Source organism: Pipistrellus kuhlii, unplaced genomic scaffold (genome assembly GCF_014108245.1).
Source record: "Pipistrellus kuhlii isolate mPipKuh1 unplaced genomic scaffold, mPipKuh1.p scaffold_m20_p_95, whole genome shotgun sequence".
NCBI classification, from domain to species: Eukaryota; Metazoa; Chordata; class Mammalia; order Chiroptera; family Vespertilionidae; genus Pipistrellus; species Pipistrellus kuhlii.
Window position 1 is genome coordinate 603,192 of NW_023425601.1, and position 15,837 is coordinate 619,028.

A 15,837-nucleotide genomic window follows, 5' to 3' on the forward strand; every position below is an offset into this window, starting at 1 on the left:
TTTTTTTTTTAAATATATTTTATTGATTTTTTAGAGAGAGGAAGGGAGAGAGATAGAGAGCTAGAAACATCGATCAGAGAGAGTCATCGATCAGCGGCCTCCTGCACACCCCCCACTGGGGATGGGCCCGCAACCAACCTTGACCAGAATCGAACCTGGGACCCTTTGGTCCGCAGGCCAACGCTCTATCCACTGAGCCAAACCCGTTTTGGCTCACAGTCAATTCTTAACAGTTACCCGCTGAGAGGGCAGGACATTGGGTAAAGAGGAATCTTAAGGTTTTAATCTACTTCCATATTATCTTTAACCCTTTAAAATGGAACTATCCATCAACAACCTGTACAAGAGAACCAGTTACGGATATTATAATTTCTTACAATATCTAAAGGAAAGACAAAACTAATAATTATGTACAAATATATTCAAATGAATACCATCAGTTAACATGTAGTGAATGCTTTGTGCCCAGCACTGCAGGCATTTTCTCATATAATAATCACAAGAATCTTGAGGTAAATATTTTTATTCTCATTTTACAAATGAGGAAACTAAGCTCAAAAAATTAAGTTAACTAAATTACACAGCTAGTAAAAACCAGGACCAGAATTCAACCCAGGCATTTGACTCCCAGTCCAATCTTAACTACTCCTAACAGGAGACCATGCATCAATTGGAGCCAAATGCACACACTGGACACAACCCTGACGTTCATAGGTACATATACTGCACAACCCCATCACAGTCCTTGGCAGTTTACAACACTAAAACCATCTTCTTCCTCACTCCCATCCTCCAGCTTTGATTTGGCAAGGTCAATTCTTCAATTAAAGATGCCCATTTTATGTGAAAATATGTCTGGATCCAAATTAGAACAGGGGTTGAAATCATCTCTATCTTTTTTCATCATCAAAATTAAACAATTTCTATTTACCAATCACCTTCCCTCAAATCCTTAATTAACACCTTATTCTGCTTAACCCATTAAAATGTGGTGGCCAACTTCTAGGGATATATCCTAAGAAATCAGAAACACCAATCAGAAAGAAGGTATGCCCCCCTATGTTCATAGCAGCACAATTCACCATAGCCAAGATCTGGAAACAGCCCAAGTGCCCATCAGCAGATGAGTAAATAAAAAAGCTGTAGTACATTTACACAATGGAATACTATGAAGCATTGAAAAAGGATGTCTTACCCTTTGAGACGGCATGGAGGGAGCTGGAGAGTATCATGCTAAGTGAAGTAAGCCAGTCAGAGAAAGACGAGTATCACATGATCGCACTCATCATGCGGAATCTAAGTAACAAAATAAACTGATGACTGGAGTGGATCCAGAGACATGGAAGCATGGAACAGAGTGTGGAATCTCAGAGGGGAAGGGGGGGGTGGGAAGTAATCATCCTTGTATACATATATGCATGGTTCATGGCCATAGACAATGGGGCAGTGAGGGCTTGGGGCAGGGGCAGGCTGGAAAGGGTCAATGGGGGAAAAGGGGACCTATGTAATACTTTCAACAATAAAGAATTATTTAAAAAAATAGATCCCTACCCTCATAGAGCTTAAATACTAGTAAAGAGAAACAATAAGCATAATCCTACATAATAAAAGGCTAATATGCAAATAGACCAAATGAGTGGAACTGGAACAACCAAACAATAACTGGTCACTGTGACATGAAATGACCACCAGGGGGCGTGTGCAGAACATGGCAGGTATCAGCCACGGCAGGATGGTGGAACAGGTGAGCAAGGGGTGCCAGACCAAGGGGGGAGAGGGGTGCCAGTAGTTGTCATCGAGATGAGACTCTGGTGCTTACTGAAAACCCTTGGCTCCCGCACACCTCGGTCCCACCCAGCGCTTGCACCTGCTGCCGGCGCTGGCTCCGCTTGCACTGCTGCTGGCACCAGAGCCACTGCTAACACACACTGCCAGTGCCCAGCACCAGCCCTGATCGCTCGGTGCCATCAGTAGATGCGAGTGCCAGTGCCCCAATCGCTCCTCAAGGCTTCTCCACCTCCCCCTGTTCCTGAGGAGAGATTGAGGCTGTCAGCCAACTCTTGCACCAGCGGCAGGCAATGGCCCCACTTGCACCCACAGCCAGCGCCAGAGCTGCCACTCGCACCCGCTGCTGGCACTGGCCCCAATTGCTCCGCACCTTCAGCAGGTGCGAGCAGGGTCAGTGCGTGGGAGCGGTGGCTATGGCAGGAGCAGGGCTGCCGGTAGACAGGGGACAGAGGCCGAGGTGGGAGGGGCCAGGCGGGGGCTGCCCCTGTGCCTACTACTGCAGCCTTGCAACCCAGTTCCTTTTAAGATGTACGAGTTCATGCACTGGGCCCCTAGTGAATATATAAAATATCTAGTATTTGCAGTTTGTGAGTAAGAAACAGATTACAACATTAAGTAGCATGGTCAGAATAGGCTTTAGTAAAAAGGCAACATTTTAGCAAAGATGAGGTTAGGATGTTAGAATGTCTAAAGGAACAGCCAGTTGCAAAGGCCCAATGTCAGGAACAAGGCTGAAGTTCATGAGATAGGTGTTTAGGCAGGAGATGTGAATTTGGTGTGAAACGGTATGTTATGCCACCCTGTGTAATAAAAGGGTAATATGCAAATAGACCGAATGGCAGAACCAAACAACCAATCAAAGTGTAACATGCTAATGATATGCTAAGGATGCTCAACCACTCGCTATGATATGCACTGACCACCAGGGGCAGACAATCAACTGTTTGACCAGTTGCTATGACGTGCACTGACCACCAGAGAGGGTCCCTCAGCCTGGCCTGCGCCCTCTCACAATCCGGGACCCGTTGGGGGATGTCGGAGAGCCAGTTTCAGCCCGATCCCTCAGACCACTCCCCTTGGGAGGTTGTCAGCCGCAGGGCACATGGCTGCAGCACTTTGCCTCTCTTGATTGGGACTGAATGGGTGTGAGCCCAGGGCAGGCACAGTGGGGCCCGGATGAGTGGGTGCGGCAGGTGGGAGCTGCAGGTGGCATTGCACCCCGGATTTTGGCCCGATTTCTGCAGGCCACACAGAGGGACCCCCCCAGTGCACGAATTCGTGCAGTGGGCCTTTAGTAAGACTATATGAGATCACTGAAGTAGGGACTATAGATAAAGTGATAGCCATGACTTTCTCTGAAAGGAGCAGTCAGAGAAACCCAAATTCTTAGGAAATCTAAGAGCATAGAAACATGGTAGGACATATGTGTGCATCTCCTCTCTCCTTTAGCCCATCAAAAATCATACAAGGACTTAAGAATCCAGTTTTGTTTTGTTTGAAATAAAACGTGGCAGCCAAACTAATACATATGGCGCCCAGGCCAAAGCCAGCTCCCCTAACTAACTGTTTTTGTGCAGTAGGTGAGCTGAGAAAGACTTTTACACTTTTAATGGTTGGGAAAAAGAAAAAGAATATTTTATGACACATGAAAGTTATTCAAAACTAATTATTTCAGTGTTCATAAATAGCTTTATGGGAATATAGCCATACTCATTCATTTACATATTGCCCAAGGCTGCTACAACAGCCGCTGAGTGCTTGCAACGGAGACTCCATGGCACGCAAAGCCTAAAATATTTACTACCTGGTCCTTTATAGGAAAAAGTTGATCAGACCTTGCTTTACAGTTTCCAAAAGAAGGGAGAGGGAGAGGGAGATAGAAACATCAATGATGAGAGAGAATCACTGATCAGCTGCCTCCTACAAGCCTCACACTGGGATCCAGCCTGCAAGCCAGGCATGTGCCCTGACCAGGAATCAAACCGTGACCTCCTTCCTGGTTCACAGATGGACACTCAACCAATGAGCCACGCCGGCTGGGCTTTTTCTCTTGTTTTAAGCAAGGACTTTACCCTTGACAAACAATTTGAAAACAAAAATAATACTCGTTATTTAAAAATCACTTATGTAACTTTAGCATAAAGATTGTCTTGCTTGCTGTATTCAAGTTTCCTGATCATAAAAGTCTCACTGACTCATAAAAAGCTTTAGAATGTCTCTCACTTCAAATACCAGGTGTGACCTTAAAAAATGCTTTTCTCCTCCACAACTGCTCAGAGTGACTAGATATCATCACAAAATAGCTTCATTTAACTAATACACTACATATAGTAAGTATTGCGTACTCTGTATTTTATAGTTTAAAAACTTGAAGTTAACCCACTTGCAAAACAACGGAGCTGGACCCTTACACACCCCATATACAAAAATGAAATCAAAACAGAGCAAAGAACTAAATGTTAGAGCTAAAATGATAAAACTCCACAAAGGAATTAGTAAGTCTTCATAACCTTAGATTTGGCAACCACTCCTTAAATGACAATAAAGAGATGAGCAATCAGATTTATAATAAAAATGGGAAAATGACTTAAATAAACATTTCTCCAAAACGGAAATTCATATAGTCAACAAGCACATGCAAAGATGCTCAACATCGTTAGTCATGAAAGAATTACAAATCAAAACAGCAATAAAGTATCACTTCACGCCTACCAGCATGGCCACAAAACACACACACACACACTGTAACAAATGCTGGTGAAGGTGTGGAAAAATTGGAACTCTGATACTCTGATACATTGTTATCTGCGATGTAAAAACAGTTTTGTGGGTCTTTAACAAGTTAATCATGGAATTAGGTGCAGAACATAATATGAGCCAGAAATTCTACACACCCAACAAAGTTAAAAGCAGGTTTTCAAACAAACCTGGGACAAATATTCATATCAGAATTACAGGCAGTCCTCGGGTTATGTCAGAGATCCGTTATGACGACGTAACGCGATTTTTGCCATAAGTCAGAGTCCACCTACATCACTCACGTGGAGCACAGGTACAGCAGTAATGGAGTGAAACAGTAAAAGGAAATTAAAAGAGAGATACCAATTCCTGACCTTTAATGGTGGTAAGTAAATAATAAAAAACATAAAGCACATACGTACATATATCGGAATGATGGAACTTTTTTTTTTAATAAATGGGATATGGTGACATAACCATGAAACGATGTACGTTGAGTCTGATGTAACCCGAGGGCTGTCTGCATTCACAAAAGCCAAAAAAGGAGGCTTCCGGTCAAGATGGCAGGGTAGGTAACCGCTGTCCTCGCCCTGCCCCCCAACCACATGAAAATCACAATGAAAACTACTAAGCCATCATTCAGCACCACCTGAAGTTTAGCTGAGTCCTAGAAATAAGCATATTAAAAAAAGAAGCCACATTGAGACTTATAAGATGGGTGAGACTCAGAATGGGCTGGTCCCACACTCATGTGTGAAATTTAAAAATCAGGAGGGAGCCCTGACCGCTTTGGCTCAGGGGATAGAGCGTCGGCCTGTGGACTCAAGGGTCCCAGGTTCGATTCCGGTCAAGGACATGTACCTTGGTTGCAGGCTCATACCCAGTTGGGGGTGTGCAAGAGGCAGCTGATCGATGTTTCTCATCCATGTTTCTAACTCTCTATCCCTCTCCCTTCCTCCCTGTAAAAAATCAATAAAAAATATATTTTTTAAAAAAAATCAGGAGGGAGGTCCTGGTTGGGTTGCTCCGTGGGTTGGAGCATTGTCCTGTGCACCAAAAAGGCTGCAGGTTCTCTTCTTGGTCAGGGCACATACCTACCCTGTTTCCCCAAAAATAAGACAGTGTTTTATATTAATTTTTGCTCCCAAAGATGCACTAGGTCTTATTTTCAGGGGATGTCTTATTTTTCCACGAAGAAGAATACAGTACACATTTATTGTTAAATGAAAATAAAGGAAATTTATTACCCTGTATACGTTACGGTAGTACGCTAGTTGTCAACACAAACCAGACAAACTGAATCCTACAGTATCAAGAATTTACTCATTTATTCAATGACAATCATGTCATCATCTTCTGGAACATCATCATAACAATCCAATTCCTGAATTTCCTGGTGAGTTTCTTGTGACTCCATTTCTTTCAGAATCAGTAGACCAAATCTCTCATTTAGCCTGGGGGGGAGGGGCCTTGTCTGCGGGGGGGATGCCTTATATTTCACTCAGAAGGAAACCTGTAAGTAGGTCTTATTTTCAGAGGATGTCTTATTTTCGGGGAAACACGGTATGTTGCAGGTTACAGTTGGGGCATGTACAAAAGGCAACTGATCAATGTTACTCGCTCACATTTATGTTTATCTATCTCTATCTCTCAAATCAATAAATATATCCTTAGGCGGGGATTAAAAAGAAAAACAATTAAAAATAAAAATTGGGAGGGATAACTTGCCTGTGGAGATCCCCTCTAAGGACCCGGGGGTCCCAAGCCCTCACCAGGCCCCCAGCCCAGGGTTCCAGTGCCAGGAAGTCCCTTTAACGCTGACTGTGAGACAGAGGCTGTTGGAGTCCAGGCATTCCTCTTAAAGGGGGCCTGTCCCAAAGATGTACCTGGGCTCACAGTAACTCGGAAGGTGCCAGGAGCTTACTGGGAAGAACCGAATTGTCCAGTGAGGACTGAAGGAGCAGCTTTCTCCCGGACAAAAGTATTGGCAGAAGCCATTATCCCTTTGCTGGCAGGCGGGTGCCATATGTGAGTCTCTATCAACCTGGATAACACCGTTAGCCCTGCAATGGCGGTTCCCTCAGACCCTGCTCCACCCAACTCGTGGGCCCACCCAAGCCACTGCCAGGGGCTTTTCTATATAAATGGCCTGTCTTGGTTCATGCTTCAGACTTTCCTAAAATCTCTCAAACAAGCAGTATCTGGGCTTGACATGCCCGGTACCTCTTGCTAAGTAGCCCCTCGTGGGTAGCCGGCCTTGATTAGCAGCTACACCACTCCCAGGCAACTACAAGCCCAGCACAAGTGGTAGCCATCTGCACGTGGCTATGGAGCTCATGCCAGGTGGCTCTAGGGAGGACACAGATGGTGGCCGACCTTAGCCTGCACCTTCCAGGAGGCCCCGGACCCGGTGCGCACAGTGGACAGCTTCAGACCATGCCAAACCACAGCCCAACCACCTCCACAAGCGACACACTCAAGGGGCTGACTCAGCAGGCACCAGTCTCACTAAAGCCAGTCCTGCTTCATGGGGTTGATCCCTACACAGCATATGCTTCATGACCAGTTCTTATAGCCAATCAGCCTGGGGGTAAACCCCTCCCATTGGTGCACCAACACCAATCAAGGCTCAACTGCAACAGGAGGGTGCATACAGCCCACATGGTGAAAGCACCTGGAGCACCCAGCTCACGTGACCAGCGAGGCTGCACCGCTGAGCCCTGCCAGACGCCTCCTACGTAAGACCACTCTGCCAAGACCAGGAGACACAGGAACTCTGCAGGGAGGCGGTCAAAATGAGGAGACAAAGAAACATGCCCCACATGAACTCAAAGAACCAAATTCCAGAAAAAGAATTCATCAAAATAGATAAGCAATCTACCAAATGCAGAGTTCAAAACACCGGTTATACGGATAGTCAATGATCTCAGGGAGAACTTCAACAAAGAGACAGGAAACATAAAAATGGAGATAAAAAGAAGCCATAAAAAAAGAACCAGTCAGAAAGGAAGGACACAATAATGAAATGAAGAATACATTACAGGGAATCTACAGTAGAGCAGATGAAGCAGAGGACAAATTAGTGATGAGGAAGATAAGGAAACAGAAAACACCCAATAAGAACAGCAAAAAGGAAAATTAAAAAATGAGGATAGTAGTGGGTGGGAGCGGAGGGTATAGGGAATATAAATGGTGATGGACAGAGACTTGACTTGGGTAGTGAACACACAGTACAGTGTACAGATGATATGTGGTAGAATTGTGCACCTGAAACTTACATAATTTTCTAAAATATATTTCTTTATTGATTTCAGAGAAGAAGGAAGAGGGAGAGATGGAAACATCAGTGATGAGAGAGAATCATTGATCGGCTGCCTCCTGCACGCCCCCTAGTGGGATCGAGCCCGCAACCCAGGCATGTGCCCTTGACCGGAATTGAACCTGGGACCCTTCAGTCCTCAGGCCGACGCTCTATCCACTGAGCCAAACTGGCTAGGGCTGAAACCTACATAATTTTGTTAACCAGTATCACCCAACACATTCAATAAAAAGGGAAAAAATGAGGATATTATAAATGAGAATTTCTGGGACAGCTTCAAGTACACCATCATTCAAATGGGGGTGGGGGGTGCCAGAAGGAGAAGAGTGAGAGAAAGGAATTTCAAACCTATCTGAAAAACTGACAGAAAACTTCCTAATCTGGTTACTACAATTCATAATATAAAATAGTTTTTTTCTGCCGAAACAAGTTTGGCTCATTGGATAGAGCATCAGCCTGTGGACTGAAAGGTCCTGGGTTCGATTCCAGTCAAGGGCATGTACCTTGGTTGCGGGCACATCCCCAGTATTGCGTGTTCAGGAGGCAGCTGATCGATGTTTCTCTCTCATCAATGTTTCTAGCTCTCTAGCCCTCTCTCTTCCTCTCTATAAAAACTCAATGAAATATATTTTTTTAAAGTTTTTTTTCCATCAGTAGATGATGGAATAGTATGCAGCAGTAAAAAAGAAGGATCTTGCCCTGGCTGGTTTGGCTCAGTGGATAGAGTCGGCCTGCAGGCTGAAAGGTTCTGAGTTTGATTCCAGTTAAGAACATATGCCCGGGTGGGGGAGGTGGGTGTGCGGGAGGCAGCTGATCAATGATTCTCTCTTATCATGCTGGGACCGGTTTGGCTCAATGGATAGAGCGTCGGCTTGGGGACTGAAGGGACCCGGGTTCGATTCCGGTCAAGGGCATGTACCTTGGTTGCGGGCACATCCCCAGTGGGGGGGGTGCAAGAGGCAACTGATCGATGACTCTCTCTCATCGATGTTTCTAGCTCTCTGTCTCTCTCCCTTCCTCTTTGTACAAAATCAATAAAATATATTAAAAAAAAAGAAATTATCTTATCACTGATGTTTCTCTCTCTCTCTTTCTCCCCCTTCCTCTCTGAAATCAATAAAATATATATATATATACTTTTTTTTTTTTTTTAAAGAAGGATCTTTTACCCTTTGAGACAGCTTTGAGGGACTTGGAGACTATCATGCTAAGTGAAATAAGTCAAAGACAAATATCACATGACCTTACTCATATGGGGCATCTAATGAACAAAATAAACTGATGAACAAATAGATCCAGGGACAGAGAAACATGGAACAGACTTCGGAATCTCAGAAGAAAGGTGGAGGAGGGTGGGTGGGTGGGAAGAGATCAACCACAGAACTTGTATGCACATATGCATAGCCCATGGACACAGACAATAGGGCTGTGAAAGTCTGGGGCGGGGGCAGGCTAGAAGGGATCAATGGAGGGGAAAGGGAGGACATATGTAATACTTTCAACAATGAAAACTTTTAAAATAGAGATATGATATTTAAATTCACAAATAAACATAACAGTTTTTAATCAAATATACAAAATCCAATGAAAATGGCATATTTCAAAAAAAGAGAACAACATATCTCTATGTATTTTAGTGATCTTTTTTTTGCAAATAACAACTTAAAACTCGAAAAATTAAGATACTTGGAAACAAAAGAAGTCAAAATATGTTAAGACCCCAAATGAATAAGCAAAATGCAGTATACACATACAATGCAGTATTATTCAACAATAAAAAAGGAACGAAGTATTGATATATGCCGCTCTCAAAAACATGCAAAGTGAAAGAAGCCAGACACAAAAAAGCCATGTGTTGTATGATTTCCTTTATATAAAATACCCAGAATAGGCAAACCCATAGAGATAGCATGTTAGCAGTTGCCAGGGACTGGTGGGAAAGGGCAGCGGGGAGCCACTGCTTATTGGTACAGGGTCTGCTTTTGGAGGGATAAAAACGTTTGCAACTACACATGCAACATCATGAAGGTGCTTCATGCCAGGCACTGTAAGCTCTAAATGGTAACTTTTATACTATGTGCATTTTATCGCAATAAAAAGTTACCAGGCAAAACCATAGGAAACAATGTTGCTTCATTTCTGTCTTCCAAAGTTCAGGAGCCCTGGCCAGTGCGGCTCGGTTGGTTGAATGCTTATCCCACAGACCAAAAAGCTTTGGGTTGTATGCCCGGTTGAGGCCCCGTGGGAGGCAATGGATTGATGTTTCACATCGATTATTTTTTCCCCTCCCTCCTTCTTTCCCTCCCTCCCTCCCTTCTTTCTCTGTCTCCCTCTCTCCCTTCTTCCCTCTGTCTCTAAAAATGCCCTAATCCTAACTGGTTTGGCTCAGTGGATAGAGCGTAGGTCTGCGGACTGAAGGGTCCCAGGTTCGATTCCAGTCATGGGCAAGTACGTTGGTTGAGGGCACATCCCCAGTGGGGGGGGGTGTGTGTGTGCAGGAGGCAGCTGATCGATGTTTCTCTCATCAATGTTTCTAACTCTCTATCCCTCTCCCTTCCTCTAAAATATATATATATATATATATATATATATATATATATATATATATATATATATATATATATATATATAAAATATTTTTTTAAATGCCCTGGCTGGTTCGATTTCGGTCAAGGGCATGTGCCTTGGTTGCAGGCACATCCCCAGTAGGGGGTGTGCAAGAGGCAGCTGATAGATGTTTCTCTCTCATAGATGTTTTTAACTCTCTATCCCTCTCCCTTCCTCTCTGTAAAAAATTTAAAATATATATATATATTTTTTTTAATTAAAGTATTGATTTATTTTTATAGAGAGAGGGAGAGAAGCATCAATTCATTGTTCCATTTATTTATGCATTCATTGGCTGATTCTTGTATGTGCCCTGACAGGGGATTGAACCCACAACCTTGGCATATGGCGGAGATGCTCTAACCACTGAGCTATTCCACCAGGACCTTATGACCATTTTCTTTACTTCTGATTCTGGCACACTGCGACCATTGCCTTCATCATTGACTGGCTAAATGATGGGACATCTTAATAAAAAAGAAACCCCTCTACTTTACAGAAGAAAGTCACGGTCCACAGTACAGAAATTTAACTCCTAAAACACTACAGAATAATTATATCAATGCATGTAGACTTGTGATATGAGGATCAACATTGGTCTAAAAGTCAAAACTCCAGGGTCTACCACTTACTTCGCTAGGGCAAATCTTTTCTGAGCTTTCTTTTCTCTCTCAGGTATAAGAAGGAAAACTTTCCTGCTTGTCTCCCAGCAGAAGTATAGTAATAAAAACACGTACTACGCCGAAGCCAGTTTGGCTCAGTGGTAGAGCGTCGGTCTGTGGACTGAGGGGTCCCGGGTTCGATTCCTGCCAAGGGCATGTACAATGGTTGCGGGCATGTCCCCGATGGGGGGTGTGCAGGAGGCAGCTGGTCAATGCTTCTCTCTCATCGACGTTTCTAGCTTTCTCTCTCTCTCCCTTCCTCTCTGTAAAAAAAATCAATAAAATACATTTAAAAAAAAAATATGTTCTAGGTGGCTGGTCCCACTAAAGGGATCTAACAGTATAGGATGCTGAGGAAAGGAAAAAAGATGGGAGCAGGCGAGACTTTCAGAAACAGCTATTGAACTGAAATTCAAAGGGAAATGGAGAGAGAGCATTCCAAATTGGGGGTGGGGGGAGGGGCTCAGAAGCCAAGGTGGTGAGAGGACCACCACAAATCTGCTTATGTCATTCCCTCTCTTTAAGGGTCCAGGGCTCCTGACTCCGACCTCCGACTCCTTCACCCCGACTCTAGCCTTATCTCATTCCAGTCCCCAAATATACAATGCTTACTCTTACCAGCCTCGATACTGGAATGTTCTTCCACTCCAGGAACATCCAGCTCAAAATGGGGACACTACCTTGGCCTGCCAGAGTGAGTGCACCATTTCCAGGCTGCCACTTAATAAGTAAGTAGTATTCCTTTTAATCTAAGAGGCTATGAACATTGCCTCGACATCGAAGTGGAATGAAAGCATGTCCTCCAGTTCGCAATATTTCCCAGATAAATGGGTGCATGTCAATCAAGTTGGTCGAAAGTAATCATGGAAAGTTAAAAATCCATAAAGTATTCATCTTGACCCAGAACAGAATGAGACCATCACAAGGCATCCTTACCAGATAAGGAATGTATCCCCAGAACATAATGTTCAAGTAATCTGCTGTCATTGAAACTCACATTAAAAAGAAAAAAAAAAACACACCAAGTTCCTATTTTGCAAACCAGGCAAATTCAGAATGACACCGGAGAAATCATATAGGAAGGATTGTGGCACTCAAGATCAGCTCGAGCGGTTTTAGTTACTCTTGAATGCAAGGTACCTCCTCCTTCGCGCTGTTGAGTTGAAACAGTTTTTAAACTGGATAACCCGGAGTATAGAGACTGTCTGAAAGACACCTGCTGCTCTGTGTCATATACCGAGACCTCTTCAAAAGTTCCCTTGGTATTACCACTTACTATGGATGAAAAAGCAGGTGACAATGCCTCCCCAAACTGGATGCAATCACTCTTGTACCGAACATTTTCACAAGTTTTCAGGGCGATTATTCAAATAACTGCTTCAGCCAACGGTAACTCGTAAGGACCAGCCATACCACGCGCATCTGTTTTGAGGGTTCAATTTCATTTTAACAAGGTCCATCAACTCCTAAGGCACCGAGACACACGTGCAGGATTGCCGGCCATAGCCCGCTGCATAAATGTTTCACCGCTCTTGGCGCAGGGAAGCCAGCTCGCCGCTTTCTCCTGACCCCCTTAGCCCGTTCTCCTCCACACCCCGAACCTGTCAGCAACAGAACGCACCACCCGGTCCCGAGTTACCAGATCGCAGTCTCTTTGAACCTAACCCACTTACACAACGAGCCCGCAGTATCCCTCGCCCCGATCCAGTCCTCCGGACCCGCACGCATCCCCTGAATCTCGAAATGAAATCCGCTTGCCCCCACCCCGTTCCCCGCTGAAAGCCAACTTCCCATACCTGGAGCGATCTTCCCTGCCCGGAGCCTCGATCTAACTTAAAGGACCGCTCAGCCCCTTTGTCAGCCGCCTCCCGCCCCGCCGCGTATCCTCCTCACCTTCCCCGTCCCCTCGTCTCCCATCAACTCCCAAAGTTGCCACCCCCCAGCAAAAACAAACAAGACAAAAAAGACGCACCTCCACCCGGGACCAGCCCTTGCCCACTTTTCCCCTCTTCATCCTCCTCTCCGCCCGTTCGCCGAGCCCGACAACCCCGAGGACCCGAGCCCGGCCTCGTCCCGCACCTCTTGGGGGGGACGGCGAAATCACCTCGCCTGGGTCAAAGCGCCCCCCGCTAGGGCGCTTTACTCCGAACAGACTCCTGGCCGCCGCTGCCTCCCTCCATTCATCCCCGGCCCATTCATCTCGCAGCCCGATCCCAGACACGCCCCCCGGCCTCCTCCCTCTCTCCCGGCGCTCTGCCCGGCCCGGGACCCTCACCGGACCAGAGCTTCTAGGAGATGGAGCCTCGGACTCTTTTTTCGCTTCTCCTCCGTCCCCTTCCAAGCCTCCGCTCGCCCCTCGACGAGCCGCACCATAGAGCATACACATACGCACACGCCGCCTCCTCTGCTAACGCCTCCTCCGATGCTACTTACTCCCCTCCGCGGCGGCTCGCGCTCCGCTCGGCGGCGTGTGCGCGTGCGCGCGCGCGAGCGTCTCCCCGCGAGCCCACCGGGCCGGCCGCCGCCGGTAGGTGTGGGGCGGGCGGGGTTCGGAGCGCGGGGAGCGAGCCCGAGCTCGCGCTCGCCCGAGAGCTGAGCAAGCGCACGCGTACTCCGGCCGGGGAATTGAGTCGGAGCCGGGAGAGGGGCGGAGGGGGCGGGAACGGGAGGGGAGGAGAGGGCAGGGGGAGGGGCGGAGAAAGCCGAGCGAGCGGCCCCGGCTCCGAGCGGCCCCGAACGCGGCGAGGTGCCGAGCGGCCCGGCCAGCGGGAGGGTGCGCGCTCCTCCCCCGCCCCGTTCGGCGCGGCGGGAGGCAGGGATGCGCGTCGAGGAGAAAGGCTCCCGGGAGGAAGATCTCAGTAAGGAGCCACGCGTGACACCTCCCGTGGGTGCAAAAGCCCTCTCTCCACGGCTGCTTGCTGAGAACAAAAAAAGTCCCAAGCACGCACAACTTGCTAGCCGCCCTCCATGCATTCTCAGTTTTTCACGTGACTGTAAATGCGGGAGCCCCGCCGAGAGGTGGTACCCGCCCGCACCTTTCCAACTACCACCCCGAAGTCCCTTTTTTGCCAACTCCCGTCTCTTCTCGCGAGACCCGTACCTGCCGGCTTTGGGATTAGAAGTCGAAGCACAGATTTACAAATACCGGTCTCCCAGTTACGTTGCGAGGGCAACGGCCACGGCATGTACCCCCCACCCCCGGTGACTGCAGTGCGCGCCCGCCGGGGGCTGAGCAGCAGCAAAAGCTGGGATGGGAGAGGGAAGCTATGAAAGGGATTTTTGACGGCTTGTAACCGCTAGGCCTGGGCACGTGCCCTGCGCCTCGCGGGCAGGTGCAGGGTACTCTGGGAATTGTAGTTTTTATTCCCACCTCCAGGTCCACTCCCACCCTCTGCCTTACTTAGGCCTCGGGCCGGGAGGGGGATTACCGACGCCATTTTGCCACGAACAATGGCTCTCGGGCCAGGCGGTGGCGAGTGGGGGAGGGAGTAAGGTTTTAAGGGTTCTGTTAACCTCCCCTGGCCCCACGGTGCCATAGCAACCTTTTCAGAACCTGGCCCCGCCCCCCTCGCTGCTCCGCAGGGCTCCTAGCCTGTGCGCATGCGGAAAGGCTACATTCCACCCCCCCTGAGACTGGCTCTCACCATCTCCCACCATCCTCCTCCCAGATCCACTAGTTGGTATGAATACTACCTCCTTAGAGCAGTCACTACATGTTAACCTCGGGCAGCTACTTGGTTTATGACTGCTTCCTACAAAGTATCAGAATTGTTTCTGTCATTCTTACCTGAACAATCCTGGCTCCACAGAAGAGGAAACTGAGGCTCAGGAGAGGAAAATGCACATGACTTGCTCAAGTTCACACAACTATGTATTGAAGAGTCAGAACTTGAACCCAAGTGTGCTCAGTCCAGAGCTCAGGCATTTCTCAACCCCCCAAGGTGTGTCTGGCGTCACTGCCCTAGACGGAAAGCTCCTAAGGGCGGGATTGCTTTCTCAAGACCCCTTTAAGCCTTAGGATGCCTTGAGGGGCAGACGCTGGAAAATGCAGAGCTAATAATTTCAACTGTAGCCTAAGGGCCCTATCACTAAGCTCTACCAGCCTCTTATCTCCAACACTTTTTTTCTTTTCCTACTGTAGCCCTCAGAACCTCAGCCCTTTTCAGCTCTTTAAAAAAACTATCAATAAACGTAACTTTCTAATCCAAATGGAGTGGGATGGTGGCCCTGCGTCTTGTCTCTGCACCTTTCCTCTCAAAGGTTGAATTTGAATCGCAATATTGCCAGAACATGCAAGGAAACCAGACCTTGCCCTTAATAGATTGAAATCCCCATATCTCAATTTTGACAATGGAGGGAAACTGAGGGAATGAAATTCAGGGTTATATATTCCAGCTGTGGAGATCTTCCTGGATAAGAAGATCAAGTTTCTTGGAAGAACAAGTTTCTCCAGATAGTGCCACCTCCCTACCTTGGAGGTCTCTGCATTCCAAATTAGCTGTAGAATGGATGAGGTCTCTCAAATCCTTCTTTACTTACTTGCTCCTGAAGATAGTCCCTTTTCCCTGTTAAATTATTGGGGAATTGGGATGCATAGCCAAATAACCACTTAGGAACAATATTAAAGGTTACCACGTTATTCCAAGTCTTTATAGGTCCTCACTCCCACTGAGACAGTAACTAGAAACTGTCCGCATTTTTATTTTTCAATGTCACTCTACT

General features: G+C 46.8%; 1 protein-coding gene across 1 annotated transcript in view; it reads right to left on the reverse strand.

The window, feature by feature from the left end:
* Window positions 1-13,754, reverse strand: part of WNK3 (WNK lysine deficient protein kinase 3) — a 109,561-nt gene extending 95,807 nt beyond the window's left edge. Inside the window, exon 1 of the mRNA XM_045578305.1 lies at window positions 13,391-13,754. The gene's annotated coding sequence lies outside the window, so the exon portion shown is untranslated. The remainder of the gene's footprint in view (window positions 1-13,390) is intronic.
* Window positions 13,755-15,837: the final 2,083 nt, after the last annotated feature.